General features: G+C 40.9%; 1 long non-coding RNA gene across 1 annotated transcript in view; it reads right to left on the bottom strand.

Moving 5' to 3' along the window:
* Positions 1-10,070, bottom strand: part of LOC117938429 — a 438,129-nt gene extending 428,059 nt beyond the window's left edge. Inside the window, exons 1-2 of the long non-coding RNA XR_004655390.1 lie at positions 10,033-10,070; positions 9,410-9,412 (exon numbers count right to left, since the gene is read on the bottom strand). This is a non-coding gene — a long non-coding RNA (uncharacterized LOC117938429). The remainder of the gene's footprint in view (positions 1-9,409; positions 9,413-10,032) is intronic.
* Between the last annotated feature and the right edge of the window lie 3,580 nt (positions 10,071-13,650).

The raw sequence follows: 13,650 nt of genomic DNA, 5'->3' as shown, positions 1-13,650 counted from the left end.
GATAACATTTTACACAAGACAGTAACTTGAACTATTTATATTAGCTGGATACATTGTTAAACTTACCAGTGTATCTCTGTGTATTTTGTCAATGGCAAATCCCCGCCAATCGGTACCAAAACAACCCAGTTACAGTAAATACCGTAAACATATTCTTAACAGTCGTTCCCTGAAAGAACCAAGCAGGTCCGTCTTGGTGCACGATCCAAATTTTCTTCAAAACTTGCCATTTTCAGCGTGTAGCTTCCTAGCTCCAAGTTTAAGTTTTGCAAGGGATGTTTCGACGAATATCCAGTAAATTATCGTTGATCCAGACTTCTAAGGTCAGTGTAAAGTCCGGTAAGGACACTTGACACATTGTTTTTTCAGCTGGCAACAAATCTGGATGTTATGATACCCAGCTCAGATTAGAGATGACCGAATTATTATGTTAGAGATACTTATTTTTTTCCCTGCTTCTAAACCTGTAATGGAAATACCTTGAGTTGGCAATTTGGTCTTTTTTTAGATACCTTTTCCTATAAGGTCAACAAAATGTGCCAAAGAGTTCAACTCTGTTGTCTGTGAACATGTTTTGGTTGGTATTTTAAAGTCCCCACTAGGGACAGACATTGGAAATTAACAGTAGCTATTAATGTTGGGATGCCTTTCATTAGATAAGTGCAAATCTCTATGGATACTGCATGTGACCCTATCAAATAAACAGAAATAAATAAGAATACAATACAGAGCACACAGAATTACGTGATGGACCCAGGAATGCAAAACAAACTCTCACAAGATTTTATTTATTTTTTTTAATCCTGAGGATAATTATCTTTAGTCTGTGTTCTCAGAATAATGATTGATTAATACCTGAAGTTTAATACACGCACCTGTCCACAAGCTAAGCAGGTGAACTTTGACCAAACAGAAAATGTCACCAATTGTGCTCCCACAAAGCAACACTAATTGCTTCAGAACTGGGCTCCGAAAACAAGCCACAACCTCAAGCGTTTGCCATGGCTGTGGCGAACTAAAAGTTCACAAATCCTTTGTTCGCCTGATGAATGGATCTATTTCCACAGCTCGTGGTAAATGGGCAGGCATGTTAATTAAAGGCTTGCCAATGCTCTTGAACTTATTACCTAGGTTTTTTGCTAATGAGCGAAATTATGCTTAATAAAAAAAAGAGAGCCTGGAGAGAAAACAAGCTTTATCTAGGAGTTTGGACTGGACAAAGTGCAGAAATAAAACTCGCTTACAGCTCTTTTATTACTTCACCTTTACAGAGAAACAACTCTTTTTCTTCCTCTCTGCCCATATCTGCGCTGTAATTGCAAGTAATTTAAGGGAAATTAACATTTTGACATGCTCCTCAGGGGTTAAGGAAAAGTGGAGAGGGGATAAGAGAAAAGAGGATGAGGGGGTTTGAAAAGAGATGAATTAGTATATTATTCACTACGGTTGAATCTTCGTTCCAAGGGTTAAGTGCGGCTGAGATAAACTGTCTACTGCAGTCCCGTTGGCCGAGAACCCTTAACTGTCTTATGGCGTTTAAAACCAGCAGGGATGCCCAAGACAGATGGTGCACAGACAGAAGACATCATGACCACCAAACATTGAGAGAAGATAATTAAGAAATAGATTTTGATGGTTGTCCAGATCAAGTTAAGAGCATCCTTAATCCACTCTTAAAGTGTCCACCATGTGTCATACCATGCACGTGTCATTCTCTATGGCCAAGTGTTGCTTTTAGCATGCACTGGCCAAATTTCAAGAGTGTGGACTGAATATGTAAATTCTAGTGTAATGTGCCATAAAGCTGCATCAGTCAAAATATTGGAATTTCCCATTTCTATTTTGTGTAAGTTCCTGTATAAGCCATTTCTTAGAAAGTCCTGGTCCCTAATAAGATAAGACCCATTCTGCCCATCAGCCCACTGGATGACTGCATAGCTTGCATGCTTTTCCGCATGGTAAAATTGCTATCATAGCTGGTTTAGACAGGCCACTTCTTTTGCCTTTATGAACAATAAAGATGCTTAACTTTTTTCAGTTTTTACTAGACAGCAAAGTAGAGAAAGAAGCGGCGTTGGCTAATGACATGCAAAAAACATTTCTAATCAAAATCAAAGAGTCTCACACCACTGGACTACTAGGAGAACCTGAAAGAGGCTTAATCTTAAATGTGTTGTCGCTGCCCCCGTAGTAAACTCCTCCATTTTTGCTTTTCAGGGATTACCCTACAAATACACCATTAAATCACACCTCATTTATTGACCCTTGGTACTCGGAGTGATGCATCTATTGAAGGTTGCGGTTCAGCAGGTGTTGACCACCTCAACCTCATGGCGGCCTCGTCCCAATGGTGGGTCTGGATCCTTTGTATATGAGGCACTTACAGATGTCTAGTTGGATGGCTGAGCGTGCAGTGTGCCAATTTCAGGATGTGGATAAGCAAAGCTCAAGGCCCATTTGAGGACTCCGTATGTGATCACAGAGCAAGAATGAATTAGATCAATTTGTAAGTCTACACTAGGGAACAGCCAGTGGGAACCTATTGTTTTCAATCTAGCTAAGGCCCCTTGCTTTGATTTTAGACTATGAGACGGCCAATAAGAGCATCTTGTTTTTAATCTAGACTTTGAAGCAGCCAATACCAATCTATTGCTTAAGATAAGATTCACCTGGTAAAACCTGATGGGAACCTACTCTAACGACTTCAGGATCGGCCAAATGCGTTAATTTCCCTAAACTATTATCTTAAATTGCATGAAGATCTTAAATAATTTTAAAGTAAACAACCAGCGATTAAGCTTTATGGTATTTGTCTCTCCCTGCTACATCTTTCCCTTCCATTATTCTTTCCTTGCTCTCATACTCTTTGTCTCTCGCTTGGTATCCCCAGCAGGGCCGTGTGGATTAGCGCTGAAAGCTAATGAAATGTAATTACCACCTTTGTCGATAAGAATCGATTTGCTCCAGCCTCACAGGCCCCTTCCCGGAGAGGCTCCCGGAGGGGCCGGTATTGCAACCGCCATGGCTACCCAGGGGCTGCCCCCTCCCCTGGCACCCAGGCTTTATTTCCTGTCTGGTTGCCATGAGCAATAGGAGATAGCATTGACAGGGCAGTATGAAGTGGAGTCAGATCTGTCGGATGGTCCCTCAGTGTGGCGTCGCAAGGGGAATGAGATTCCTTATCAAATCAGCCGGATTAGAGAAAGGGTGTCAAGGAAAATGTCAATACCTACATCAGGTGTGAGAAAGACCAGCTTTTGGCCTGTTTTGGTGTGTGTGTGTGTGTGTGTGTGTGTGTAAGTAATTTGCTTAACTGCTTTCCTCTGCTTCACCTCATGTGACCCAGTGTTATTACAGCAAACATTTTGAAAACTACAATCTGGTTTTTTATGGTAATTTCTATTTCTAATTATGATTTCTGTTTTCAATTTCCTTTCAGTTTTCAGATGAAGTTGGCTAATTTGAGATAACTTTGTTTTTTTATTAAAAAATGTCATGGTTAGGGGCCAAAGGGGGGATGTCTCTATAATACAGTTTTTTATGAAACCAATGAGAAAAGAGTTGTGCGGAACTGGTTATGTAGCTTAGTAATATCTAGTTAAAAAAAGAAAAAATCCACTGCCAAGAACAGATTGGATACATTTCCAAATGTGTTGCTGTGCCTTTGATGAATCAAATTTAAGAGCTATTCACCATACAAGGTTTCAAAGAACAAAATCCACTCTTCTGAATATTATTTTCTTATTTTAGTTTTTAGTTCAGTTTTTATACACCAGAAGTTGGTTCTAATGTGTTTTTTACTGCACCGGCTTTCTATTATCTATACAATTTTAGTAATACTGTTTTATATACTATTTTATATATGTATATAGTCAAACTGTGCATCTTGCCGGGTGTGCTTCTTCTTTCCTACGAGAAAAACTCAGGTGGTGAAAGGCAGTCTGAAGGAAAATGGAAGGAAATGTGAGCGAAGTATCCCACGGACGACTGTGTGTCTGCGAGACGGAGAAGAAACAGAAAAGACGCTGTGTACAAAGCACACATTTGTCTTTCAGTAATGTTTTTTTTTTAATTCTTGCTGGGCATAGTTAGACAAGACACGTGTCCATCAAAACACATAAATATACCGGAGCATGTGCTTTGCTTTTGCTATTCTTGCATTTTCCCTTTTTATCATATATAGTATAGTATATATTATAGGCATACCTTAACACAGTTGAATCCCTTTACATGCTTCATCTTGTGTAGTAGATTTATTCTAAGTTATGGATGCAGATGTTTACTTTCCAATGCCTCCAAGTATCATGCTTCAAAATGCTGCTAAATGGAGAGAAGGAGCTTTAAATCTTAAACTTTTCTGTGTTAACAAACTTCAAATGTTTTGGCTTTAGCTAACATAATGCAACAGATTTAGTTTTTGTATAATTTGATGCTTTTCTATATACTTACATTTATTGTAGTTTACAAATTGCTGCGGTTGTCTGTTTAATAATGTTGGACACACTCAAAGCTTTTCAGTGTTTACTATCATCTACCACGGACATCCAGTCCCTCCTTTGTGTATTTGTCCGTTTGTCTGTCACCCCAGTTTTCTCAAAGATGAATGGAGGGATTGGCATGGCATTTGCTGTGCACATTTATGCAAGAGATCGAGGCGTAATGATTTTGGTGACCCTGTGACCTTAAATCTAGCGCCACTACCAGGCTTTGTCACCACAGAAATCACTTTGTGCAAGAAGACACCTACTGACTTTCTGTGATCATTGCCCTAGCACTAGTCTATGTCCACGACCTTTCACTTCTGGGATTGCTCCAATGTAGCTGGAAGTTTTGCTGTATCTCTTCTTTACCTTCTGCTTTCTTTGTGTTGGAAGTTTAAACTTAGGTGGATTCATGAGGACTATAGTTAACTGCTCCTCAGATATCTGCAGGGTAGATCTAGACAGCTAGCTAGACTATCTGTCCAATCTGAGTTTTCTATTGGACAACTAAAACAACTTTTGATCATACTCCACCAAAACAAGTTCCTACTCCATGACAATTTTAGTTGGTTTACAGACATGCTAATAAACTAGCCGGACCCTCCTTAACAGTGCTGTGGAGGGTCTGTCATTATTGCTGACCATGAGATTAAAGACACATTAGCTTGTTTTTGGTTTAAGCCTGCACACTACTGAGTGCTTTCTAGTTCTGCGGGGAACTATTTGTGTGCAGTGAACTGGCATAAAACATGCAAGAGGTGGACAAACTGATTTGTATCTCTCCCACTCACACACGCATGCATGTGCATGCACACACACACACACACTTATCATAAGGGGAAGGGGCCAAGTGTGTGGGAGAGATGGCGGGAAGGATCGATAAAGCAGCGAAAGAGTGCTGTAAACCATGAAAGAAGACAAAAGCCTCCTGTTTTCCCACAGTGCACCAGACTCTTTTAGCCTGGGAGCTACAGCGCAACCACCAACACACTCTCACACATACAGTACAGAAAACACTTGCATACAATCACCCGGCTCGAGTAGAGTGAAGAAGAAAAAAATTGCATGTACCCAGGAAATATCAATAAATGTCTCTGGGAACCAACACACACTTTGGCTGATGGAGGAATAGTTTTATTCCAAACTCCTCAAGGCCGCCGTCTACGGGGGATTGATTTCTCTTTCCTTGTTCATGTCCTACGGTGGTAAAACTTATTTTATGCCTCACCTTAAATGCCCACTGTGTGTGTGTGTGTGTGTGTGTGTGTGTGTGTGTGTGTGTGTGTGTGTGTGTGTGTGTGTGTGTGTGTGTGTGTGTGTGTGTGTGTCGGAAAAAAAGAAAGGCAGCAGATATGTCAAAGTGAACATTATTACTGTAGTTTAAAAGATACAGGGCTCAGGTGTACCTCACTAGTAACTCACTGAACCCTTTGCACATCAAATATCTGTTTACATACCTCTCGCATGCAAAAAAACATTTTTAACTGACAAAATATAACATCATGAGACATGTAAAGCTAAAACATTTTGGGGAAAGCAGTTGAGGGTTGTGTGTGTGTGTGTGTGTGTTTGTGTGAGTGTGTGTGTGGCAGTGTGTGTGTGTCTTCATTTCTGTGTTTTTTCTGGTCGTATTTGTGCTTTGTGTCACTCCTCGTTCGATGACTGATGGATATCTGAGGGGACTTTTTGTGGTGTTGTTCAAGGGCCCCTGAACAGACTGAAATGCACACACACACACACACACACACACACACACACACACACACGCACGGACGGACATCCTTGGCATATAAAACGAGCCCAGTTTTGAACACACAACACAACAAATAGGCACAGCATGTATCTGTTTGACCGTGCACAGTATCACAGCATTTAGCCCAGAGACTGGGTTTATTTAACAAGCATCTAAGCCCTTACTAATAATAACTCAAATAAAGGCCTTTCCACTGTATGAGAGCAGCGGGACTCCTATAAATACTCATGTAAGAACCAGGCTTTTTTGAGCCGGTTGTGCTGCTGGGAGGGTTGTAGCATCTCTCTTGTTGCATTGTTGGAAAGCAATTGTAACTGAACCATCTGGGGTCCGTTTCAGAAAGCAGGTTTAGTGTAAACTCTGAGTTTGTTACCCCGGGATGAGGGGAACTCTGGGTTTTCCATTTCAGAAAGAAAGAGAGGGTGAGGCGTAACTCAAGATACACAATCCGTTATTAATCCCAGAATGGGGAAATTCAACTCGGCATCTTTCAGAAAGAGAGGTAACTTAACCTCAGAGTCAGTTACTATGGTAACTGCTGTTTAACCATGTTAGGCTTATTACAAAACATTTTGTTCACTAACATGGCATTTCTTTGTGTTGACGATCCCGTTGATGAAGAAGCGGTCTTACTTCGCAGAGAGTTAAACATCCAGTACGTCGGGAGATGATACTGAGGCCCTGCTATAGGTGTATTTTAATTTTCCGATAACTACCTATTTGAGCGGTGTCGTTTTTCTTCCCAGTTTATCAGTTATGTAGCCTACCTAACTTTATCTGTTCTCATATCACTAACGTCATCCATCGTGGACATGCTCTACATCCCAGCATTTTGTTTATGTCAAATTATTTTTTTTGTGTGCAAACAACCGTTTTCTTTACGACATATCAGTAAAGCCACTGTAGCAAAGCGCCGTCAGCAGAGTGTGACTCGCTCTGAAACATGTTTTTAACGTTTTTGTAGAGTCCCCTGGGCATATTCTAATAGTAGCCATTTAAAGAGTTCCACAGTATCGCAGGTAAATTATTGAAACCCTTTGAAATAAAAGATTATGAGTTATAATTCGGTTAATGATGGCGCTGCAGCTTTGGAATGAGAATAGATTGTTGGTTCAGTACCATTTCACCAGTAATATAGTTAGGAATAAATAAGAAATTGATACACTACAGAAGAGCTTACACATCGACTCGAGCAGCAATTCTCTCCCACGCATATTCTCGTTTACAGCAGCCTCTGTGTTACTTCTTTAACAAAATACAAAATGTTCAAACTCACTGCATGTGCCATGACATATTGCAGATAAGCAAATAAGATTTATTTTACAGCTCACATAAAATGTACTTTGCTCTTTGGCAATTAGACTCCATCGCTATACAAATCTTTTGTATATATGTATGTAGGTGGAGCGAAACATCCGGACCGGTTAGCTGGAGTAGATGACTGGAGGAGGAGGTGGGGGGGGGGGGTGGAGGGTTGTACTCTTTGCCTGCAACAACAGCTGATAGCAAAGAGAGAAACGATTATTATAGAGAAATTATTATTATCCCAGAAACGGGCCCCTGAGAGGACTCGGAGAAAGACATTTGTCATTGTAACATTGTTTCATTTACCGTGTTGAAAGGAAAGAGTAAATTTTTGTGCTTGTATTTTTACTGCTTCTTATTTGGTGGTGCCACACAGGCCGATCAATAATTCATACTCATTAGTTTTTGCCTTCACTCCGGTCAGTTCATACTCCTTCCACTCCACTTTTGGTGGTCAAGATTGTATCCATTATGATGGCTTCTGTCCTGTGACATCCTCAGAGTCGATATTTAGGCTGCTGTTGAGTTTTTCAGAGGGACGTTTTGTCTTTTAATTTTCCAGTAAGAAATGTTACAGACGGGGCCCCTTGGTAGCATACAAAGTTAAGTGTGTGTGTCTCATGTAGCAAGGCTCAGTCCCTACCCCAGTGGCCCGGCTTTGAGCAACAAAGTTGGTTGGACGCACACAGGCTGAAATATGCATGCATACGTCTGCTTTTGTGCGTGCACAAACTTTAAGTTGTGAATCTGTATGGTTTTGTGCTTGTGGCCCCTGGTCAAGATTCTAATTAACACAAAATCTAATGTCAAAACTACCTATTTCAAGTGAGAACTGAGTTATATTCTGCTGAAAGGTAATTGAAAGCGTCCATTGCCAAAGTTTTAAAACACTGTGCCCACACATCTACACTAAGTTCACGAGGTCGCAGCGGCGCATTAAAAGTATCTCTGCACAAATCAAAAGATATTATCTATCTTTGATGTTCACATTTGCTTTTATTTCCAAACCTCTTTAGTAAAGAGGTCTGGTTTTATGTGCTGAGATTTTCAAATATCTTAGATCCTGGCCTTGACTGAATACTAGGAGTGAGGGAAAATCGTTCTGTGTGATCGCGATTTTCCATCAGCATTTTTTAACTCATTTTTATTTACCTGAATACTTTCCGTTAATACGGTACCGTGGACAAATCAGATCAATTTCAGAAAAAAAAAAACGAAAGAAAAACAAACATTTCATGTAGTTCTTTACAAATGAAATCTATGTGATCTGCATGCTCTCTTTTTTTTTTTTTTTTTTTTAGAAATGTCTGACTTTTGTTCTTGTTAAAGAAGATAAATTACAGTACTTCTAGAATCTTAATGGATAAAAAAAATTGCAAATCAAATCGGCACCCATGTATCGTGAAAGAATCGAATTGGGACAAAAGCAGAATGTCCCGGCCTTACTAATTAACAAATCCTACTAAGAAGTAAGTCCCTATGACACCTGATGACAGTGATTTCTTCCCGCCTCATTCCAACAAGCACACTGCATATGACATGAAGAAAGTTGACATAAGGTAATAAAGTGGAACAAAGCCAGAGGTGAGCGAGAACGTGTTAACTCTCGGTGTGACCGTCTGAGCGCAGCGCAGCGTGGTGCTGGAGGTGGTGGGGGTGGTGGGTGGGTTGAAAGCATACCAATTAAGAGAAGCCGCCCACTTGCCCTGTTGTTACCACGGCAACTGGCAGGTGAATTTCCTGGTCGATGCAAGGAACCTTTATAAAGATTGTCACTGCTCATCACACGTCATTGTTGCTAAGCCATCAGCAAGCCTCTACATGTATTTTAATTGTAATAGAGAATCCTTGTTACCAATAACTAACCAACCATCTGGCTCTTAATGATATTTAATATGAGTCAGGAGGGCTAACATTAGGGCTGGGTACTGAATTCAATACTTTTTAGGCACCGACCGAGTTGCCTTCTTAGTACCAAGTATCGAAAAAAAGCCTCTTTATTCAATACCACTTTTTAATACCTTAGGAGTAAATCTCATCGCACGCAGCATGCTTTTACCAAGATCTGTCTGGCGTTATTCGTCAAACTCTACATTACGCACAGAGACTGGGCTCCAGTAGTAGGAGCTGAAAAATACATCAAGGATTTGTGCCTTAATGTTGTAATTTCTTTTTGTTTAAATGGATTTTATATAATTGGTATTAAAAAAAGTATCGTTCAGGAACCGGTATCAAAGTCCCAGTATCGGCATTGGTACCGGTTTCTTTTGAAATTCTTTTGAACGATAGCCAGCTCTAGCTAACATTAGCCGGCTCTCTCCACAATGTTTCCTATTATTGTCGCGGGGGGGGGGGGGGGGCGGTGCTAATCCCCAACCCTTTATCAATTACCGGTCCAGTACTTGTTACGTTGTTCGTCAATGAACGTTTGCCAGCAATATCACATTCAGACACCACTCAATCTGGTAGCTTTTAATAAGCATACAACGAAACAAAACGTCAATGGAGATGTTGAACGGGGACAAAACACTTTCGGACCCAGAGTTGTTAAAGAAATGGCGGCGGTTGACTTTGAGCTCAATAGAACTAGAAACCCAGTTCCCTTGGGTGTTGCAGGAAGTCACACATGTTGCTTTTCACCAGCTGACATTGTTTTTGTTCTGAATATTTCTTCTCATTTCTGCTGAGCAAGTCTCTAACGCTGTTGTGGTTGCGAGGTCCGCGCTCAGCGCCCATGTCGTCTGAGTTTGGTGAAGGCCGCCTCTCCTTTGTCTCTGTCCTGCACTCCCTCCCAACCTTCTTCACTTTCGTTTTTTTTTCGTTTTTTTCCCTCCAGCTTTCTCTTTCTCCCGACAGCTGCCTGCCCATCTTCCCTTTTTTCCTCTCCTGCCACTTTCCCCCCGTTTCTTTCTCTTTCAGTCAGTTTGTCTTTCATTTCGTACCCCCAGAGCGAGAGGATTCCTGCAGAGGAGTGGCATTTACAGAATCTCGCTCTCCTATTGCTGTCTCTCCACTGGGGTTAGAGAAAATCAATCCCACTAATTAGATCTGTGCATCACTGTTATTTTGTGTGTGTGTGTGTGTGTGTGTGTGTGTGTGTGTGTTTGTGTGTGTACGCGCATGCACACGCGCATGTCATGTCCTGTAATCTATATTTTATGTTAGGAAGCAGAGCTTTAAACAGGCACCACAGCTGGCCTGTTTGCTAATTAATGACATTTTCCACTTTAATTACCATTCATTGGAAGCCTGTGCTTTTCTATTCTGTCTTTGCTTTGCTTTTGCTATCATTCTTCGTCTTGCTTTCTTTTTTCTTTTCTGTTGGATCCCTTTCTATTCTCATACTTTCTTTCTTTCATCATCCTTTCTCTTTTTATTCATTTCCATGTGTTAATCTCTCCTTCTCCCAACTGTCACTGTAATGTTTCACTGGCGGTCACTCTTCTTTTATTCAAATTTCTTTTATTTTTTTGTTTTGTGGCACCCTCTTCTTCTGCAGTTGTTTAATGGGACCCAATTGGAGGATTAGCGCCACCGGATGTTTATTTTGATCTTTCCAACTCCTGATATTTGCACAATAGTGGTTGTTGTAAATGCACATTCATTTGACAGTTTGTTTTTGCCAATGTTCTGGAAATTTACTTAAAATTTGCATTGTGTTAGGAGGGAAGCCTGACTAGACTCTAAGAGTCTACAGCCATGCTAGCGACTCTTTGAGGCTGTAGTCCTTTGGGCTAGGTTTTCGTTCTTTACATTCCCTCTCCATCTCTTTCTCTTATTTTCATCTCTTTTTCTTTGCGGCTCAGATCTCAGATTGGCTGTTTGTGTCCCCGGGGAGAGACAACGAGAACTGAGTCTCCATCTGCCGCTCAGCCTCGTCATCCCTCCCTCCAACCTTCTTCCCGTGCTCACGCTCTCTCTCTCTCTCTCTCTCTCTCTCTCTCTGTCTGGGATCGTGGTCCATCACCACCTGTCAGATGCCCGTCTCTCTCCCTCACACCAGCTCTGTCTCTTTCCAACTGTCGAATGGAATTTTGAGAGAACTTCAAATGTCTTAAAAGACTTAAATGTGAATAAAGGTGCACTTCCATTGGTTTGCTTGAAGTAAGTTAGAATGCGCTGTCATGACACATGACCCCTAACCCTTACCCTTACCCTTACTTTACTGAATAGAAAAGAAACGGTTACTAAAAGAAGCGTTAAATCATAAATGTGTATGACTTGTTTATAATTTTTACAACACGTTCATGACAGTGTCATGTATGTTATATGTTAAAGTGTAACCCTATATTTCACTCCCTCAGTAGGAGTGTCAGTAAATCTGTCCTGAGGACAGCAATGATGGCTGGTATAATTATTTGGTCAATGGGATAAGTTGTTAGATGCCAATCATAGAGGGAACTGTCCAACTGTGGGACCAGTCCTCTGAGTCACAAATCTGTTAGCCAGAAGTGGAGAAATTGAGACTGTACTAGTGGAACAAGTGGAACATCTTGAACTGTCTTTTAAAGTCTGTTTTGTACAGGACTGGAACTTGACAAGCTTTATGGTTTTAAAGTCTCAAATCTGTTTTAAAGGCATGAATCATTTTCCTTTTTTTTTTTTTTTTTTAATTCTAAGTGGGATGTCTGCAGTGAAATGTCTAGAAATAGCCACATTGTCTGAACCATTATGGAGACTTGACTCAGACTCTTAACTCAGGGACTTGAATTGTATGTGACTCAGGATAATCAGTGTCAAAGTGTCAGTTGAGGGTGAATTTAGCACTGAATGTTGCTTTTCTTGTTTTGGATCTGAAGTGAGCATTAAAACCTCTGAGATCACACTTACTCAGTTGAAGACATGTTGGCTGCCCACACCTCTGACAGAATGCTTTGTCTCTTAGCAACGGGGCACTTTGTCAGCCATGTCACAGTGAGAAAGTAGCACGATGCGAACAGAAAACCTTTAGATTAATCGGAAATGCAGAACATGCTGGCGTTCAAAATCGTTAGTTCTAATCACTGAGGGTTTGTTTTCATAAACTATTCTATTCTAATGTGTTTCATTTGGCAGGCATCTTTTTTTTTCTAGCTATCATTCAAGCCTGAGCACGTCAGAGAGGCAATGTGAAGTCTTTGAGTCGTTTGAACAGGCTTGATTTTGTCGGCATCTTGTTTCTACAGGCACAAATTGGCTGGGAGATTATGAAAAGTCAGAAGATGTGTGTTTAGGCAGTAATAACTCTAGACCAGGGACCTTCAAACCAGGGTCTGGGACCACCCTTGGGGGTCCTCAGTGTCACTGCAGAGGGGCCTCCAAATAACTAAGTTTTTTTCAAAAATGATAAAGTCTTATAATGAATCCATACATATTACCAAATATAAATCCCCACTGATGATGGATTTCCTGCCTATTGGTAAGGTAGTTTCTAAGGCCATCCACAGATACAGTTCATCCTAAGGATTCACTGTATCTGCAACTTTAATTTACACATCATATGTAGTAGGGGGTCCTTGCTGTGGCTCTCTTTCAGTTAAGGGGTCCTTGGCTTAAAAAAGTTCCCTGCTCTAGACATTAAAAAAATGAAGTGCACCCCAATATTCCTTCTTCCTGCTTCTCTGATCCTGATCAGATGGAGGAATGGTTTTGCAGTACGAGGCCTTCTGTCCTACTTCTTCTGTCCTTCTGTTTTGAGCCCACGTTACCACCGTCAGTCACTCTTTTTGCCATAAGCTTCACATGATTTCACAACTATCGACAGCAGCTACGTTCAGGTACCATATAAACAAATACACTGAGTGCCCCGCTATTGTTCCTCCAACTCAAGTCATGTATATGCTAAAAACAGAACTTTACGTTACTTTGCTTGGGCTTGGGAGGATATTAAGTCATTCAAGTCAAAAAGTAGCCTGGAAATCCAGACCCAAGTCTGAAAGGACTAAGGGTCTGGCATTGAGTAATGAAAGTTGCCCATCAGTAGAGGCAGCACCAAGCGTGCATTTGAAAAATCGAAGGGTACGCAATTGGATAACACTCAACCAATCACAACACACAGGGTGATGTATCCAAAGCCACATACACTTGGCTTCCAGCGGAGCTAACTGGTAGATTAAACTGTCGTAATCTGTT

This window comes from Etheostoma cragini, chromosome 23 (assembly GCF_013103735.1).
Source record: "Etheostoma cragini isolate CJK2018 chromosome 23, CSU_Ecrag_1.0, whole genome shotgun sequence".
NCBI classification, from domain to species: Eukaryota; Metazoa; Chordata; class Actinopteri; order Perciformes; family Percidae; genus Etheostoma; species Etheostoma cragini.
Note: the sequence above shows the minus strand (reverse complement) of the source record. Positions and strands in the feature narration are given on the sequence as shown.